General features: G+C 41.5%; 1 pseudogene; it reads right to left on the bottom strand.

Annotated features, from left to right (window-relative positions):
- Nucleotides 1–7,091: 7,091 nt before the first annotated feature.
- LOC111375055 lies at nt 7,092–13,724 on the bottom strand (annotated as a pseudogene).
- Between the last annotated feature and the right edge of the window lie 4,835 nt (nt 13,725–18,559).

Below are 18,559 nucleotides of genomic sequence, written 5' to 3'. Positions count from 1 at the left end.
CATGGTGTACATGTTGTCTGGTACTTACCGATTGAACTTTGCTATTTGTACACTGATTTTTGACACGTTATTTGACATTTGAATTGTTGTCAAGTGTTAATTGAATTGGAAAACTGGTTGAAATTTAAACTGTCCAACAGTGTAATGTCACGTGGTAAAGTGTACACCATAGTGTACGCATATCAAGGTTCTTACGGATTAAACTTTGCTATCTAGACACCAATTTTTGACACTTGCATCATTGTAAAGTGTCAATTGGATGGAAAAACTATTTGAAATTTAAACTGCCCAACATGTTAATGTCACGAGGCAAAGTGTAAACTAAAGTGTACACCATAGTGTACATGTAAAATGGTTCTTACCGATTGAACTTTGATATTTGTACACTGATTTTTGACATGTTGTTTGATACTTGCATTGTTGTCAAGTGTCAATTGGATGTGAAAGCTGTTTTAAATTTAAACTGTCAAACAGGGTAATGTCACGTGGCATAGTGTAAACTAAAGCGTGCACCATAGTGTATGTGTAGCAATGTTCTTACCGATTGAACTTTAAAATTTGTACACCAATTTTTGACACGTTGTTTGACACTTGCATTATTGTCAAGTGTCAAGTGGATGTGGGAATTGTTTGAAATTTAAACTATCCAACGGGGTAATGTCAAGTGGCAAAGTGTAAACTATAGTGCACGCCATAGTGTACATGTAGTAAGGTTCTTTCGGATTGAACTTTGCTGTTTGTACACTGATTTTTGACACGTTGTTTGACACTTGTATCATTGTCAAATGTCAATTGGATGGGAAAACTGTTTGAAATTTATGCTGTCCAACATGGTAATGTCACGAGGCAAAGTGTAAACTAAAGTGTACACCATAGTGTACATGTAGAATGGTTCTTACCGATTGAACTTTGCTATTTGTATACTGATTTTTGACACGTTGTTTGACACTTGCATTGTTGTCAAGTGTCAATTGGATGTGAACGCTGTTTAAAATTTAAACTGTCAAACAGGGTAATGTCCCGTGGCATAGTGTAAACTAAAGCGTGCACCATAGTGTACGTGTAGCAAGGTTCTTACCGATTGAACTTTCCAATTTGTACATCGATTTTTGACACGTTGTTTGACACTTGCACTATTGTCAAGTGTCAAGTGGATGTGAAAATTTTATGAAATTTAAACTATCTAACGGGGTAATGTCAAGTGGCAAAGTGAAAACTATAGCGTACACCATAGTGTACATGTAGCAAGGTTCTTTCCGATTGAACTTTGCTATTTGTACACTGGTTTTTTGATACGTTGTTTGATACATGAATTATTGTAAAGTGTTAATTGAATGGGAGAACTGTTTAAAATTTAAACTGTCCTATAGGGTAATGTCACGTGGCAAAGTGCAAACTAAAGTGTATACCATAGTGCATGATGAGTTTGTTTCACTCATGATTTTTGCACAATTTTAGCTTGATTAAATGCTAGATTTTATGAGTATAGAACATTTTTTATTTGTTTGTTAGTGTTGTTTTGAAGATAAGGAGAAGCAATGTGAAAAGAAGTATTAAAGTGGACGAAGAGGCAAAAAACGTGGAATTGGGGCAAAAAGATGGCGCTTAGGTGCTGCACTCATAGCACCTAGGCGCTACGAAACGAAGAAAAGATGAAATTTGGACCCGAGAGGTAGCGCCTAGGCCTTACGATTGGCGATTTAGGGCACGTTTTTTGGTCCATTTTTAAAGCCATAGAAACCATACTTCTACATAAAAACCTGGGGGCACCTATAAATACATCCTCCTCATACTTTTGAGGGTTTCTTGACATATTGGAGAGAAAACAACAAGAAGGGAGATTCAAAGGAGAAATTTAAGAAGATTAACACCAACAATTGAAGATTGGATGCATTCATTGGAAGAGGAAGGAGATTTTGGTGCAAGAATTTCACTTTTTCTTCTACATCTTTATTTCAAACTCGGTGATGTATTCTAAGACAATTTCCTATTTTTCTTCCATTATTATGAGTAGTTAAATTTGATTTTAGGGCTAACAATGTAATCTTTTGGAATCCTTTATTTCATGCAATTGAGATTCTAGTGCTTTTATATTTTATGTGTTGATTTTAATATTGTTCTTAATACATTTAATTACTTAATCACTAATTAGATGATTTGTGAACAATGAATGCGTAGAGATGCGAACTATTTGTTTAGACCACATGTTAAAATCCCGTAAATTGATATAATGTGTAGAGATACCTATATTGATTGATGCGGTCGTGTGTGAATTCTTAGAACCAATGTTTCGTTTAATTAAATTTAATTTGCATAGAGATATGGAATTAAACTAATTAAATAGGCTCAATGAGAACTCGAGAGGGGTAAGTTGAATACAATAGAAGAATTCGACCGAACACTACCTTAGGTTTTATAAATCTTGATTTATGAAGTAAAGGTGACCCAATAGGTGAAATTGTTCCGCCCTAACGTCCATTTATTGATTGAATTCTTAATCACTTTTCGTTGAATCCAATCGCATTTTTAAGTCTTTAGAATAAAAATCACATTTAATCATTGTTTTTGATTTATATTCGTCAAATAGTAGTTAATGAAAGATCAAATTAAGTGCTAGAAAATAGTCCTTGTGGGATCGATAACCGAACTCTTAGGTCCACTATTACTTGTTACGGGTCGTACACTTGCGAAACAAAATTTTACAACAAGTTTTGGGCACCATTGTCGGGGACTATTTCTTTTAGTCTTAATTTATTTTTTTATTTTGGCTGTTATTTGATTAGTTTATTTTTCTTTTATTTACAGAAAAGTGTATTCATTGTATGCTCCGTGCCCAAGGCGACGATCTTGAACCGTTTGATTCGGAGATAGAACGTACCTTCAGACGAAGACGCAAGGAACATAAACAAAAATAGCAACATCAAATGGCTGACAATCAACAAATCCATATCCCTATTCAGCCGATTGGGCAAATGGCCGCAAGAGTGGTGGCATCACCGGAACAACAACATGAATGAAGGGAAATAAATGAAGGGGATTTGCCAGTATCAATGTTCCTGACACCTATAGCAGCACCCATGTGCTCTAGTATCGTGTATCCAGATTTTGGGGTGAATAACTTTCAGATCAGGCCAGATTGGATTAACTTGATGAGCAACACCCTGCAATTCTACTGGCTACCTCCAGAGAATCCAAACACGCATATTTCTAGATTTCTCAGAAACTAACAGAACTTTCATGCTCCGGGAGTCAATGAAGATGCTATTAAACTATGACTATTCCCATTTACATTGAGAGATGCTGCATTGGAGTGGTTAGATGCTGAGCCTCATGCTAGCATTACTACATGGGAAGAACTAATCAGGAAGTTCTGTAATAAATTTTTCCCACCAATGAGGGTAGCTAAAATCAGATTAGAAATTTAGACTTTTCAACAGAAAGAGGGAGAAAGCTATCACGAAGCATGGAATAGGTTTAATGAGTTGATGAGAAAATACCCAAACCATGGAATTACTATAGGTAATCAAGTGCAGTACTTCTACACTGGACTTACACCACTGTCAAAATCTCAAGTCGATGCCTCAACTGGAGGATCAATTATAGGAAAATCTGTGCAGCAAACCATGGAACTGTTTGAGTTGATTGCCACTACACATTTCGTGTTCTCATCGGAAAGAGTGGCTCCACTGAAGACAGGAGGAATGTATGAGTTAGACAGCGCAGCAGCTACCAACGCCCAAATAGTGGCATTGACAAAACAAGTGGAGCTGTTGGTGAAATCACAAACGAAAGGAGCACATGTAGTGATAGCTGGTCCATCATGCGAGAACTGCGGGGCTAATCATCTGACAGAAAACTGCACATCTATAGGCTATCCTGACGAGCAGGTCAATTTCATTCAGAATGGATCTCAAAATTTTAATCCATTTGCTCAAACATACAACCCAGTATGGAGACAACACCCAAATTTCAGATGGTCGAATAATCAACAAGGGAACAGTTCAAATAATGCCCAACAGGAGAAAAAACCAAGTTTGGGGGAGATGTTCAACCAGTATATGCAGAAGACTGACAAGGTGTTTCAGCAGATTGAGACTAATTTTTAGAATCAGCAAGCATCAATCAAGAAGTTGGAAACACAAATTGGTCAGATAGCTCAATAGCTTGTAGAACACCCACAAGGGACATTGCCAGGCAATACAATGGTCAATCCAAAAGAGCAAGTGCAAGCTATTACTACCAGGAGTGGGGTGTAACTCCCAGAAATACATGTGAAGAGACCTGAGCGAAAAGAAAAGAAAATAATGGGTGAAGAGGCTGGGAAAGAAGTAGAGTTTGAACAACCAACTGACAAGGAAACCGAAAGGAAGGAAACACCTGCAGTGAGAGCACCCAGCCCCATGAAGGCATATGTGCCACCAATTTCATTCCCTCTCAAGAAACTGCACATCAATATTCCTTTTGCAGACGCAATTGCCCAAATGCCCAGCTATGCAAAATTCTTAAAAGAGATCCTATCTAACAAAAGGAAGTTAGAAGAACATGAGACAGTATGCTTGAATGAGGAGTGCAGTGCAATACAATTGAGAAAGCTACCTCCTAAGCTAAAAGACCCAGGGAGTTTCACTATACCTTGCACAATTGGTTCTAATTTCTTTGAACATTCTTTATGTGATTTAGGTGCCAGTGTTAATTTGATGCCTCTCTCTGTTTACAGGTCTCTTGGATTAGGAGAACCAAACCCTACAATAATCTCTTTGTAGCTGGCTGACAGATCGATCAAATGACCAAAGGGAATTATTGAAGATGTGCTGGTTAAAGTCGACAAATTTGTTTTTTCGGTTGATTTCATCATTTTGGACATGGAAGAGGACTCAAATATTCCTCTGATCTTGGGAAGACCGTTCTTGGCTATTGGAAGAGCATTGATTGATGTGTATGATGGAAAAATGATTATTCGAGTGGATAATGAGCAAGTCATATTCAACGTGTTCAAGGCAATGAAACACCCATTGACTTCCGACATTTGCTGCCAAATCGATGTTCTTGAAGAGCTTGTGGTGGATACATTTGATATAGAGCATCACACAAATCTTTGTGAGGCAGAATTGGTACAATTGGAAGCAACAAATGCAGGAAAAGCTAAATATGTTGTCAACTTAGCTGAGCAACCCATAGGAAGAAGGCATTCGTAGTATGAATCTCTAGGAGACAACCCTTCTCCCCAATTACCCTCAATGGAAAAGGCACCCACTCTTGAACTTAAGCCCTTACCTTCCCATCTTCGTTATGCATATTTAGGAGAATCGTCAACACTACCAGTAATCATTGCAAATGACATAACAAGGGAAGATGAGAATAAATTGTTGGAGGTACTCAAGCAACACAAAATGGCAATTGGATGGACAATAGCAGATATAAGAGGGACCTTAGAAAGGGACATTAGAAAGGGTGAGAGCCCCATTGTACTCAAACCCTGCCGCACGATGAGGCGCTGTCGACCAGTCAGATTGTTTGGGAATGCAACCTAATTGGGCTGTAAATTTCATCCAATGCTAAATACGACCGAGAGACCAATAGTGAACAAGTACCATGAGGGAAAGATGAAAAGAATTTTGAAAAAAGAGTCAAAGAGTGCTTGAAATTGTCTGAAGGGAAGCGAATGGGGGTCGGTGATGCGTCCTGATAGGATGTGGAATGACAACGAGTTGGTCTGTTGATCGACTCGTGGTGTGGACCAGCACAAATTGAGGAGATAACCAAAGCTTAGGCAGTCGACATGCCCATGAAATGTCATTGTCCCGATTGTGGGGGACAGCGCGTTCCCTCAGCATGCCTTAACACCTGCGTGCTCCCTATGCTGGCCTATGGGCTCTCCATTCGACTCATCTTGAAACACTGACTAAGGAGTCTGACATGTGTGCGAGTCAATGGCCGAGTAAACCCATAAGGTGCAAGGAAGCTGAATGGCGTGATCCCCTCGAGGGATGCAACACCGATCGACCTCGATCTTCTGAGAAGGGTTTAAGTGAGAGCATACCTGTTAGGACCTAAAAGATGGTGAACTATGCTAGAGAGGATCGAAGCCAGAAAAAAATTTGGTGGAGGCCCACAGTGTTGCTAATGTGCAGATCATTCATCTGACATAGGTATAGGGACGAAAGACTAATCGAACCATCTAGTGGCTGGTTCCCTCCGAAGTTTTCCTCAGGATACTTGGAGCTCAGACGCGAGTTCTATCAGGTAAAGTCAATGATTAGAGGCATCGAGGGAGCAACGTCCTCAGCCTATTCTCAAACTTTAAATACGTAGGACGGTGTGGCTGCTTTGTTGAACTGCTCCACGAAATCGAGAGCTCCAAGTGGGTCATTTTTGGTAAGTAGAACTGGCGATGTGGGATGAATCGAAAGTCTATTTATCGTGCCCAACTGCATGCAAACCTAGATCCCACAAAGGGTGTTGGTCGATTAAGACAGTAGGATGGTGGTCATGGAAGTCGAAATCTACTAGGAAGTTTGTAACAACTCACCTGTTGAATCAACAAGCCCCAAAAATGGATGGTACTGAAGTGCGTGACTTATACCCGATGGTTGACGACAATGTTAGGGAGTCCGAAGACGTCATCGAGGGCCTTAGAAAGAGTTATCTTTTCTATTTAATAGCCTGTCCACCTTAGAAATGGCTCGATCGAAGGTAGGGTTCAGCGATTGGAAAAGCATCGCACGTCTCGTGATGTCCGGTGCACTCCTGGCGACCCTTGAAAATCCAGAAGATCGAGTACCATCCGTACTCGATCGTACTCATAACTATATCAGGTCTCCAAGGTAAAAAACCTCTGGCCAATGGAACAATGTAGGTAAGAGAAGTCAGTCAAATGGATCTGTAAGCTCGAGAAAAGGATTGGCTCTAAGGGATGGGCATAGGGGTCCCAGTCCTAAACCCATCGATTGTCGATGGACTATTCGATCTGCTCCCACGATGAGAGCGTGCCGACCAGGAGACGAACTTGGAACATTTCCTTCGGGGGCCTTCTCTGGGCATCGAACGGTCGACTAAGAACTAGTATAGACAAGGGGACTCCGATTGTTTAATTAAAACAAAGCATTGCGATGGTACCCATGGATGCTCACGCAACTTGATTTCTGCCCAGTCCTCTGAATGTCAAAGTGAAGAAATTCAACTCGAATTGGACTTTTGGTTTTCGGGAACCAAGTGTGCGGCCGTATGGAATTTTGCCTATACGGCAGCATGGTGTTGTTTTCTGCCTCCACTTTCGTCGCTTGATAACAAATTGATCCAGGTCGATTTGACCCAAACATGAAAGTTGCTCCATTTTGAGTCCCGAACATGGTTCCATCCATGGTTCCTTGAACGAGCAATCCCATTGCTTATTTCACTTGCTTTGCCCTTGATCGTATCATTGGTCCGCCATCGACTATCAACGGGTCTCGTCTCGCACTTGCCTTCATCGGGCTCGACTCCTGGATCAATCATCCCCTCCCTCTTCAAAAGGATTCGTCCTCGAATCTGAACCTACATCAAATAGAGAGAGATCATATACATTAAAAGTAGCTGAAACATTATACTCACTAGGTAAATCCACTTTGTATGCATTGTCATTGATCCTCTTGATGATTTGAAACGGTCCATCGCCTCGTGGTTACAATTTTGACTTCCTCTGTCCTGGAAAATGCTCTTTTCTGAATGCACCCAGACCCAATCTCCAGGCTCAAATGTAATGCGTCTTCTTCCTTTATTTACTTTTGATGCAATCAGCTTTCCTTTCTCTTCGATCTGTATCCTGACCGTTTTATGGAGTGTTTTCACCATCTCGGCTTTTCGTTTCCCATCCAAGCTACCTCGTTCATGCACAGGCAAAGGCATTAAATCTATAGGTGTTAGTAGATTAAAACCATAAACAATTTCAAAAGGAAAAAACGAAGTAGTAGAATGTGTAGCTCGATTAAATGCAAACTCTATAAACGGTTAACACTCTTCCCATGATTTCAGATTTTTATTGATCACTGTCCAAAGTAGTTGAGTCATAGTTCGATTAACTACCTCAGTTTGTCCATCTATTTGTGGGTGACAAGTTGTAGAAAATAATAACTTAGTTCCTGACTTACTCCACAGAACACGCCAAAAATGACTCAAAAACTTCACGTCCCTATCAGACACTATACTTTTAGGTACTCCATGTAAATGTACTATTTCCCTAAAGAATAAGTCTACAATATTAGTAGTATCGTCAGTTTTATGACATGGTATGAAGTGCGCCATCTTACTAAACCTATCGACCACTATAAATATTGAATCCCGACCCCTTTTTGTCCTAGGCAAACCTGACACAAAGTCCATAGATATGTCTACCCAAGGTTCACTAGGTACAGGCAAAGGAGTATACAAACCATGGGGTTGGACCTTAGACTTAGCCTTTTTACAAGTTATGCACTTTCCACATATTTGTTCTACGTCATGTCGCATTTTAGGCCAATAAAAATGTTCCCCTAACATGTCTAAAGTCTTTTGAACCCCGAAGTGTCCCATTAAACCACCCCCATGTGCTTCCCTTACCAATAATTCACGCAAAGAACAATTAGGAATGCACAACTTATCTTCCCTAAACAATTATCCTTCATGCCTATAGAATTTATCAAATGCACCTTTGTCACATGAAGCATAAATACTAGAAAAATCACAATCAGATTCATACATGCCCTTAATATGCTCAAAACCAAGTAATTTAGTACTTAATGAATTTAAAAGCACGTACCTTCGAGACAACGCATTAGCAACTATATTTTCGTTACCTTGTTTGTACTTGATGACGTAGGGAAATGTCTCGATAAACTCCACCCATCTCGCATGTCTTTTGTTCAACTTACCTTGACCTCGCAAATGCTTTAAAGATTCATGATCGGTGTGTATCACGAATTCCTTTGGCTATAAGTAGTGTTGCCAAGTCTCCAATGCTCGAACAAGTGAATACAACTCCTTGTCATATGTCAGATAATTCAATGCTGCCCCACTCAACTTTTCGCTAAAGTAAGCAATAGGTCTCCTTTCCTGCATTAGTACTACTCCTATACCTATTCCTGATGCATCACACTCAACCTCGAATGTTTTATCAAAATTTGGTAATGCCAAAATAGGTGTTTTACATAGCTTATTCTTAATTGTGTTAAATGCAATTTCTTGAGATTCTCCCCAATGAAAACTTACACTCTTCTTTACTATTTCAGTCAACGGTGTGGTGATGGTGCTAAAATCTCTTACAAATTGCCTATAAAAACTAGCCAATCCATGAAAACTCCTAACTTCAGTTATAATCTTAAGTGTTGGCCATTCTTTAATAGCTTTTATCTTTTCTTCATCGACTTCCACCCTGTTAGCACTAACCACAAATCCAAGGAAAACAACACTATCCATGCAAAATGTGCACTTTTTGAAATTAGCATACAGTTGTTCCTTTCGCAACACAACAAGCACACAATTTAAATGTTCTAAATGCTCATCTAGGTTTTTGCTATAGATTAAGATGTCATCAAAATAAACTACAACAAACTTCCCAATAAAAGCACGCAAAACATGGTTCATTAAACGCATAAAAGTGCTCGGTGCATTAGTGAGTCCAAACGGCATAACTAACCGTTCATACAATCCATACTTAGTCTTAAACGCCGTTTTCCATTCATCACCCTCCCGCATGCGAATTTGATGATACCCACTGTTAAGATCAATCTTACTAAAAATGCAAGCACCATGCAACTCATCAAGCATATCGTCTAGCCTAGATATTAGGTGACAATACTTTATCGTGATATTGTTGATAGCTCGACAATCCACGCACATTCTCCAAGTCCCGTCCTTCTTAGGCACCAGGAAAATAGGTACAGCACATGGACTCATGCTCTCCCTGACATAACCTTTGCTCATCAACTCCTCCACTTACTTTTGAAGCTCCTTTGTCTCCTCAGGATTGCTTCGATAAGCTAGTCAATTCGGTATGACAGCTCCGGGTACAAAGTCAATCTGGTGCTCGATGCCTCTGATTGGTGGCAATCCACTTGGCATCTCCTCAAGAAACACGTCGTCGAACTCCTGCAATAAAGACTTAACCAAACTAAGGTGGGATGTGTTAGAATCCTCAAAATTGAGGAGGGATTCCTTGTACACTAACAATATCATTTGCCTATTATCACTCATAGCCTTTTTCAACTCACTCTCTTTTGCATAGAAGTTGACCTTTGGCTTTTCTCTCCGCTAAGTTAACTCTTTTTCTATCCTCTCAACTGACTCTTTTTCTCTCCGCTCATGTGGCTTCTTTTTCTTTTCTCCACTCTTAGCCACCTCACTATTTTCTCTCTTAGATGGTTTCACTATTGCCTCTCCTTTTTCCCAACTCTCTTATTCTCTCGTCTTCCTCACTTTTTAGCTTGATTTGATCTCCATACACTTGTGCTGGTGTTAATGGCACAAGAGTAATAGTCTTTCCATCCTTGACAAAGCTATAACGATTCCTATATCCATCATGTGTGAGCCTTCTATCATATTGCCATGGCCTTCCTAACAAGATATGACCCGCATGCATAGGCACCACATCACATATTACTTTGTCACTATAACTCCCAATTGATAAATTAATTAAAACTCTTTTATTCACCCTAACTTCCCCACTTTCATTCAACCATTGCAACTTATTAGGCCTAGGGTGTCTTAACAATGCTAGTCCTAATTTCTCAACTAAAGTTGTGCTAGCTACATTTGTGCAACTCCCACCATCAATAATCATACTACATACCTTATTGTTGATGTAACAACGTGTGTGGAATATATTTTCTCGCTGCTGCTCCGAATCATCCACTTTGACTTGAGTGTTAAGAGCTCTCCTTGACACCAACGATTCTCCAACAGCATACTCCAATTTTTCTTCTTCTTCAACGCCCTCCAATGCAGGCACGTCCTCAAACTCTCCTTCACTTTCACTCACCACCTCTCCATTATCCAACAAAACCATTACCCGTTTATTTGGGCATTGAGAAGCAATGTGCCCTAACCCCAAGCATCTGAAACACTTGATGTCTCAATTCCTTGATGGTTGTGAATCTGTTTTGGGTGCTATTTTACTAGCACTTTCTTCTTTCCTTTTCTGCCACTCATTCCTACCTTTAGGTACAGTTTTATCACCTTTGTTGTTGTTGTTCTACCCTGGCTTCCAAGATGGATTAACACTCAAAGTTCGTAACGGCTACCTAGCTGCCCCTTTCCTCTTCAGTTGTCTCTTTACCTTCATAGCCACATGCAACATGTCTTCCAACTCCACATAATATTGCAACTCCACTACATTGGCAATTTCCCTATTAAACCCATTCAAGAATCGTGCCATGGTAGCCTCCTGATCCTCCACCACATTGGCCCTAATCATGAGTATTTCCATCTCCTTAATATAGTCCTCTACACTTTTTGACCCTTGATATAGACCTTGCAGTTTTTGATGGATCTCTTGGTAATAGTGGCTAGGAACAAACCTCTTTCTCATCAATGACTTCAATTCCTCCCAAGTACTGATTGGTCTTCCCCCACTCCTACGTTGTGAAGTAATCACTTGATCCCACCATGAAATTGCATAGTCGCTGAACTCCAAAACTGTTAACTTCACCTTTTTCTCCTTTGAATAGTTATAACACTCGAAGATCATTTCAACCTTCCTTTCCCAGTCTAGGTATACCTCAGGATCACTCCTTCCTTTGAATAAAGGAACTGTCATTTTTATATTTCCTAAGTTTCCATCCAACTCCTCCCCACGGTCATTCTGACCCCGTCTGTTGAACCTATTGCCTCTATTCCTCATCCTTCCCATCTCAACACCGTGAAATTCATCTTCGCCATGTCACTCCCATATCCATACTCCTCTCGCCTTTCCCTCCTAGGCTCCCATCTATCCAGTCCTCTGGCATTGGATACATCCACTCGATGCGCCCAACTAAGATTAGCCACCGATGTATCTAATCTATTCATCCAAGCCTCCTACTTCTCCAACCTATCTCTCACATCTCCAAACGTCTTCTCAAACCTTTGCACTAAATCCTCTGATGCATTGCTATTATTGCCTTATCGGCTTGAATTTGATTCTGCCCTTTCTGACATCCTAACTCTAAAATTTTATTTTACCGCCTCACCAAAAGTCACTCGAAACACACAAAAGGCTTTTACCCTCTATTAAGCTGACCTCTCTACCTTTTACCACTCAGTTCTTTCAACAATTGCTTCTAGGAACAATCAATGAACTCAATCAATCAATCAATTCGTGTAGAATTCCCCAAATCGGATGTGACTCAATAATTGTAACAAAGGACTCAAAGAAAACTTTTAAAACTTGATTTAAATTGAAGGAATGGAATGATTCAATGTGTCCAAGTAATTTAGAAATGATAATGAATAATAAAAGTTGGTATTTGAAGGATCAATAATATTTAACAATTTTTTTACTGTACGGATGAACAGTAATATTTTTTTAGATCCGAAAATCAATAACAAAACCAACAAAGAAAGCAAAAATTAATTTGGGCAAAAATTGAGCTCAAAAATTAAATTTGAAGATTTTAGATGAAATTTTTTGGATCAAAGATCAAGAAAACCTTCTGGACACAAGAACATAAGAAATTGAAAAAATTTAGAAAATAAAGGATATAACCTGATTAAATTGGAGCCAAAGCTCTGATACCAACTGATTAAATTGGTGTAAATCCATGCAGTCACATGGTTCAGCTCGAATTAGACTTTTGGTTTTCGGGAACCATGTGTGCAGTCGAATGGAATTTTGCCTGTGCGGCTGCATGGTGTTGTTTTCTACCTCCGCTTTCGTCGCTTGATAACAAATTGATCCAGGTCAATTCGACCTTCAACCCGAACATGAAAGTTGCTCCATTTTGAGTCCCGAACATGGTTCCATCCATGGTTTCTTGAACGAGCAATCCCATCGCTTGTTTCACTTGCTTTGCCCTTGATTGCATCATTGGTCCGCCATCGACTATCAACGGGTCTCGTCTCGCTCTTGCCTTCGTCGGGCTCGACTTCTATTATCAGTAACTATGACTCTCCTAAGGTAGCCAAATGCATCGTCATCTAATTAGTGATGCACATGAATGGATTAATGAGATTCCCACTGTCCCAGTCTACTATCTAGCGAAACCACAGCCAAGGGAACGTGCTTGGCAAAATTGACGGGGAAAGAAGACCCTATTAAGATTGACTCTAGTTTGACTTTGTAAAATGACTTGAGAGGTATAGAATAAGTGGGAACTGAAAGGTGAAAGAGAAATACCACTACTTTTAACGTTATTTTACTTATTCTGTGAATCAGAGGCGGGCACTGCTCCTCTTTTTGGACCTAAGGCTCGCTTCATGGGCTGATCCGGGTGGAATACATTGTCAAGTGGGGAGTTTGGCTGGGATGGCACATCTGTTAAAAGATAACGTAGGTGTCCAAAGATGAGCTCAACGAGAACAGAAATCTAGTTCGGAACAGAAGGGTAAAAGCTCATTTAATTCTGATTTCTAGTACGAATATGAATCATGAAAGCGTGGCCTAACGATCTTTTAGACCTTTGAAATTTGAAAATAGAGGTGTCAAAAAAGTTACCATAGGGATAACTGGCTTGTGGTAGCCAAGTGTTCATAGCAACGTTACTTTTTGATCCTTCAATGTTGGCTCTTCTTATCATTGTGAAGCAAAATTCACCAAGTGTTGGATTGTGCACCCACCATTAGGGAACGTGAGCTGGATTATGACTGAATGCTAGATAGGTTAGTTTTATCCTACTGATGATAGTGTCGCAATAGTAATTCAACCTAGTACGAGAGGAACCATTGATTCGCAGAATTGGTCATCACACTTGGTTGAAAAGCCAGTGACGTGAAGCTACCTTGCACTAGATTATGACTGAACTACTCTAAGTCATAATTCAAGTTAGAGGCGATGCGTACACCTGTCGACCGCTTTCTGACCCACAGTAGGGGCCTTATGGCCCCCAGGGGTACATGTTATTGGCCAAGCTCTCGCAATGGATGTGCTACATCGGCCACCTTGAAGTACGATTTCGATCGAGCGATGGGTAGATTCCTTTGCAGATGACTTAAATATGTGATTGGTATTATTAGTGACAGAGTGGCCTTGCTGCCATGATCCACTGAGATTCAGCCCTTTGTCGCTCCAATTCGCCCCTCCCCTTCCGTTCCTCCTAATCAAAATTTCCTTTATTCGAGAATGCTTTGAGGCTAAAATGCCCATGGTCCTTGAAACAAATTTTCTTTTCAATGCCTAAGTGTGGAAGGACAAAAACCCATGTATAGTAACGCATAGCAAATGAAGCAAGTTGGGAGCCTCTGCGCTAAAGTTGGTGCAGTGGACATAAAATATATGATCTTAAGTTTGGGTGCCCCGATATGTCGCCTTGGTATGACTATGATGTGCTTTTGTGTGCTTGTGATATGTCCCCCTCCCCCGCATTTTTGCATTGTGCCTGAGTTGCTCTCTTCATGTGCATATGATGTCCAGTAGTTACTGTACTGAATTCAGATGCATGAGATGTCCCTTAGCATGCCTGGGATGGGTATGGGTATGAACTATGTGCTGCCTACGTATGCCAGCATCCTTCACATACGCCTCAGATATGGCCTACACACCATGTCCTAGAAACTGCTTAGAAATTCCTGAAAATCAGGCTATATCCTTGATGCGTCCTGGATGTGGCCTGCACATCGTGTCCCAAAAACTGCCTAAAAATGACTAGAAATCAGGTTGTATCCTTGTCGTAGCCAGAACATGTCCCAGACATGGCCTGTACATCGTGCCCAGAAATTGCCCAAAAATGCCTAAAAATCAAGCATTTCTCGTTAGTTTTTGCTTCACAGTGTGCAGGTCATGTCCGAGATGTGTCCGGGCCATGACAGGGACAGAGCTTGATTTTCAGGTCATTTCAGGCAATTTCTAGGCACAATTCCAGGACGCATCCTAGCTTGGCAGGGATATAGCATGATTTTCAGGCATTTTTGGGGAGATTTTGGGCATGGTGTGCAGACCATGTCCTAGACGCAGCCTGATTTTCAAGCATTTCTTATCAGTTTCTGGGTCAAGGTGTATAGGCCATGTCCGAGACATATCCTGGCCAAGGCAGGGATAGAGCCTAATTTTTAGGCAATTTCGGGCAGTTTTTGGGCACGTTGTATCGGCCATGTTCGGGATGCCTCCTGGCCAGGTAGGGACACAGCCTGATTTTCAGGCATTTCTAGGCAGTTTGTGGGTACGGTGTGCTGGCCAAGTCCAGGATGCATCCTGATCGCGGCAGGGATGCCGACTGATTTTCAGGCATGTCTAGGCAATTTTTGGACCCGGTGTGCAAGCCAAGTCTGGGACGCGTCATGGCCACGACAAGGATGCCGCCTGATTTTCTCTATCATTGTGTGATTTTATTTGATTGGCATTGTTGCAGATTTTCTAGTCTTCCTCGTTCACATCCAGCACTAAATGAGCCTTGGAATTATACTTCAAAACTAAAGAATCCCCAATCTGAAAATGAGTTTTCTTAGCCCACTTGTTGAACTCTTCAACAGAAGATGGAACTGTCCATGAATTATTTTTACAGCCCACTACGAACTCTCTTGCTTCAAAAAGAACACATAGGAAAAACATGACGGTCGAAAATAAGAAACTATTTTTGAGTGAAGCAATTTTAACACAGTGTGTAGGCAATGTCCGGGATGCGTCTAGGCCGCGGTAGGGATGCAACCTGATTTCTAGGCATTTCTAGGCAGTTTTTGGGATATGGTGTGCAGGTCTTGTCCAGGTATGTCTAGGCAATTTCTGGGACATGGTGTATAGGCCATGATCAAGATGCGTCCGACCGCGACAGGGATGTAACCTGATTTTCAGGCATTTTTGGGAAGTTTTTGGGCATGGTGTGCAAGCCACATTCGGGACCCGCCCTAGTTGCGATAGGGACGCAGCCTGATTTCCAAGCATTTGTAGGTAATTTCTGGCACTCGATATGCAGTCCATGTTCGGCCATCGTTTGGGTCGCAGTAGGCATGCAGCCTAGTTTCCAAGCATTTCTAGGCAATTTCAAGGGCACGGTGTGCAGGCCATGTCCAGGATGCTACAGGGACATTTCCTAATTTTCACATATTTCTACACATTTTCTTGGACATAGTGTGCAGGCAATGTTCGGGACGCGTCGAGGCTACTGCAAGGATGCAACCTGATTTCCAGCATTTGTGGGTAGTTTCTTGGACACGGTGTATAGGCCATGTCCAGGATGTGGCAGGGACGCAGCTTAATTTTCAAACATTTCTAGGCAGTTTCTGGGATACGATGTTCAGGCTAGGTCCGGGATGCATCCGGGCCACGATGAGGTCATAGCTTGATTTTCAAGCTTTTTTGAGAAGTTTTTGGGCACGGTGTGGAAGCCTTGTCCTAGACGCAGCCTGATTTTTAGGCATTTCTCGTTAGTTTTTGGGTCACGGTATGCAGGTCATGTCAAGGACGCGTTAGGGCCACGACAGTGATGGAGCTTATTTTTAGGTAATTCTAGATAGTTTCTGGGGACAGTGTACAGGCCATGTCCTGTACGCCTCCTGGCCAGGTAGGGACGTAGCCTGATTTTCAGGCATTTCTAGGTAGTTTGTGGACACGGTGTGTTGGCCAAGTTCGAGACGCATCCTTTCCATGACAGAGATGCAGCTTGATTTGCAGGCTTTTCTAGGCAATTTCTAGGACTTGGTGTGCAGGCCAAGTCCGGGATACGTCATGACCACGGCAGGGACGCAGTCTAATTTTCAGGCATTTCTAGGCAAATTTTGGGTCATAGGGTTTAGGGTTTTTCATCAATTAATTTTGAATTAAAAGAGGAAGTATATATGTGACAAAGAATAATAAAAATAAAATGTAGCTCAACGTTACAACCCATGAATAATAAAATTAGTCTACACAATGAAACTAAAATCCCACCATCGCAGTGCCACAAATAAACCCCACCACCGCCTTTAGACCAGTACCACCGTTAGTCGGGGCTAGCGCCGGTGCATGGTAGTGGTGACGGTGATGATACGGAGAAGGTACCTGAGCTGTAGATTGGTTGCTGGAGCCATATTTATCGGACAGAATCATAACCTCTAGCTTTTGACCCTTCTTGCAATGTTCTTCAGCTCCACTGATGAAAAAAATAGACCTAATTTTTCTAGTGAAATTATAGTTTCTCTATCATGGTGTGATTTTATTGGATTGGCGTTGTTGCAGATTTTGTAGTCTTCCTCGATCACTTCTAGCACTGAATCAGTCTTGGAATCATACTTCAGAACTAAAGAATCCCCAATCTAAAAATGAGTTTTCTCAACCCATTTGTTGAACTCGTCAACAAAAGATGGAACTGTCCATAAATTATTTTCACCATCTATTACAAACTCTCTTGCTTCAGAACGAACACACAACAAAAACATGACGGCCGAAAATAAAAAAATAATTTTGAGCGAAGCCATTTTAACAGGGTGTGCAGGCAATGTTCGGGACGCGTCAGGGCCGCGGTAGGGATGCAACCTAATTTTTGGGCATTTCTAGCCAATTTCTTGGACACAGTGTACATGCCATGTCCAGGGCGCGTCAGGGACGCAGCCTGATTTTAAGGCATTTCTAGGCAGTTTCTTGGACACAATGTGCAAGCCATGTCCAGGACGCGTCAGGGATGCAGCCTGATTTTAAGGCATTTCTAGGCAGTTTTTGGGATACGGTGTGCATGCCATGATCAGGATGCGTCCGGGCCACGGCAGGGACTCAGCCTGATTTTCAAGCATTTTTGGCAAGTTTTTGGCCACGGTGTACAGGCCACATTTGGGACGCCTCTTAGCCGCGGTAGGGACGTAGCCTGATTTTCAGGCATTTGTAGGCAATTTGTGGGCACGGTGTGCCAGCCATGTCTGGGACGCGTCCTGGCCGCTACAGGGATGCAGCCAAATTTTCAGGCATTTCTTGGCAAATTTTGGGACTCGATGTGCAGTCCAATTTTCGGGATGTGTCATGGCCATGGTAGGGACGAAGCCTGATTTTCAAGCAATTTTAGGTAGTTTCTGGGACACCGTGTGCAGGCCTTATCTAGGATGCGATAGGGACGTATCTTGACTTTCAGGTATTTCTAGGCAGTTCTTGGAACACGGTGTGCAAGCGATGTCTGGGACGCATCTAGGCCGCGGCAGGGATGCAGCCTAGTTTTCGGGCATTTCTAGGCAATTTTTGGGACATGGGGTGCAGGCCATGTCTAGAATGTTGCAGGGACACATCCTGATTTTCACGTATTTCTATGCAATATCTTAGATACAGTGTATAGGTAATGTCTGGGACACGTTGGGGCTATTGCATGGATACAGCCTGATTTCCAGGCATTTGTAGGCAGTTTCTGGGACACGGTGTGTAGGCCATGTCCAGGACGCATCATGGACACGGTGTGCAGGCAATGGTTCTTCAAAATTAAATACCATTCTTATAGCACCTTACAAGTTTGTGAGGCTTGAC

The sequence above is a fragment of the Olea europaea genome, unplaced genomic scaffold, assembly GCF_002742605.1.
Source record: "Olea europaea var. sylvestris unplaced genomic scaffold, O_europaea_v1 scaffold1330, whole genome shotgun sequence".
NCBI classification, from domain to species: domain Eukaryota; kingdom Viridiplantae; phylum Streptophyta; class Magnoliopsida; order Lamiales; family Oleaceae; genus Olea; species Olea europaea.
Note: the sequence above shows the minus strand (reverse complement) of the source record. Positions and strands in the feature narration are given on the sequence as shown.